Here is a 2,569-nt window from a genome sequence, read left to right on the forward strand (position 1 = left end):
TCTCAGTGGTGTTCTTGTTTTTCCTCAATGTTTCCCACAAGAAGCAACTCGAGCTGTTGTTCTTGTGGCATTCAGAAACAACCCTCATACACCCCCAACATCCCTGGACAGAGCACAGTGCTTTAGGCATCAGACAGCTTGTCTGATTGAATTTGTAGAGTTTGACTTAAAATGGCTCCTTGGTCAAATAGCATAAAATACACCTCTGTCTTTGTAAAATAAAGCCTTTGTAGACTTAGCAGCAAAAAGGGATTCTTGGAGACATCAGTCTCACAGGGGTACTCTGACTCAGTTGATGTTATGTAGGTAAAAATGTTAACAAATGTGTTGTTTTATTTTTGCTTTTCTGTGTCTGTTGGCACATACAGCTCAAGAGGAGTTTGAAATATGAAATATGGAGAGGAGGGCATGGGGAATGGAGAAGAGCCAGACAGAAAATAGGACTGAATATCATTACTCCAGCATACAAAGAAACCTTTACCAATTTGCTAACAAATTCCTGATTAGAGACCCCCATCGAAATCCTGTTTCTGTTTGAGACTCACGGTGTGCCAGGGTTGTGTGCTCAACAGCCAGGACAGAGCTTAAATGACTGGACAGTTTGCTTAGCTATGAAACTATTCTCTTTTCACACCCTCAGGGCTGTATGGTAAAATATTCTTCAAATTTTTAGAAGCCTATTGCCTGTTTTGGGGGGGAAGGGGAGAAGTATCATAGTCACCACTTGTCATTGTCTTTGTTTAATAGTACTTGCTTTGTGTGTGCATTTTGCCATGTGTTTTGTGTTTTGTTGTTGTTTTGTGGGTTTTTTTTCTGTAAATGATGGGATCTTGTTATGAGGTCTTGATTATAATTCCCTGTTACTGTTTGTTATTAGGCCTTTCTGTGCACTTGAGATGATGATTTATTCAACTGAAAATCACTTTGCTCCATACCATGGTACTTTGCATAATGCTCCCTTTAAGTTAAAAGGCCTTGCCTGAGCATGGTTGTTCATTAAAGGCAGAGCTAGCGCAAGGAAGGTCTCTGTCACTTGCTATTGTTTTATTAGCCTTACCAATCTTCTGATCTGCTGTGCTGTGAGAAGTAGCAAAGTTTCAAAGTTGTGCTGTGAAGCTGTTGGAAGCAGCCCTGAGATGGCATCTTGTTAGATTTAACCAAGTTTGTTTTGAAAAAGGGAAAAGTGAACAGGTCACTAAAGCACGTAACCAATCTGTCTGACTTAGGATAAGCAGCATTGTGGTCAGCTCAGTGAAACTTAACTGTAGAGAAAGTGGACAGCCTTTGTTTCCTGATTACTGTCATATTTTCTGGGAGGAAAGTCTATTTGAGTGTGTATGGAGATTGAGTTGATTGTATTTCTGCTCAGTGTGCATACCTCTACTTGGAGCTCAGACTATCTCTGCTTTCCCAAGGAGCAAAAATTGTGCTGCTGTGCAATGAAGAACAACTGGAAGTTAACTGACCTAATCTTTTTGTTAATAGAGAGTTATAGTTGAGTATGATATAATAGCACTATGCATCTCTCCTTCCCTATTGCAAAAAAAAAAAAATCCTTTAATGTTAAAAAATAGCAACATGCAGGACTGTAGTTAAACACAACAGTTAAAGCAGAAGCATAGATACTGCAGAAGCGTCTGCTCTAAGAATAGGAGTCACAGGAGATATCCTGCTCTTGTACAAAAATGGTTACTATTAAAAGTAGTAATAATGAACATGGGATATTTTACAGAAGGCAACAGACCCCTCATTGCCACGGGGTTGCGTGCAACAGTAGGCTTTAGCTGCCCTGGCCAGTCTTACCAGTGACCAGCTGTCTGCCCATGGGCTCAGAAGCACTTTATGCTCATGTCCAGTCACCCAAGCCTTGCCTTAGTTGAGCTGTAGGAAGGTGTGTACCCAGCCATGACCGCTGATGTCCTGACTTAACTGCTTTTTCCTGGCTGGGCTGTGGCCCCTGCTGTAGACTGTCCTCTCTCTAGGCCTGGTTGACTGTGCCTAACCTGATACCCTGTGTGGGTCTTGGACTTGACCCATTAGCTTGGTTGGTGAGCTGTTGAGAGACTGTGCCACCAGCCCTGCACCTGCTTAGGCAGCATGGGGCTGTGTCTGCCTGTGAGGGCATGGTGCCAAGGTTGCCCTGGAACTCCTGGTTTGTAGCTCCTCATGGGGCAGCCCTGCTCTTTCAGCTCACTGATACTTGGTTTGCCTTGCTGGGAGAGTAGAACTAGGTATAAGGGGTTGGTGGTGAAACCTGAAGAGGTTTGGCTTTTATTCCTCTGATGTCCTGCAGTCTGCTTTTATTAAAGTACGTGATTGCCTTCTCCATCAATAAGATAGTATGATGGTGTTTAGATATGCTTGGAAAACACTCACTGATTCTCAGATAGGAGATAACCATGTTGATGCTTTGCTAGCGTACAAAACCATGAAGTCAGCTAATTAAATCCCTTTCTTGGGAAATTCTGTGCTTTTTTGTGAAATAGATCAGATGACAAATAGCAAAATTCAGTACAAATAAGTAGTCCCTATCGTTAGTCTTCTTAAGTGAACTGATACCCAGAATAGA

Source organism: Lathamus discolor, chromosome Z, assembly GCF_037157495.1.
Source record: "Lathamus discolor isolate bLatDis1 chromosome Z, bLatDis1.hap1, whole genome shotgun sequence".
In the NCBI taxonomy this organism is placed as follows: domain Eukaryota; kingdom Metazoa; phylum Chordata; class Aves; order Psittaciformes; family Psittacidae; genus Lathamus; species Lathamus discolor.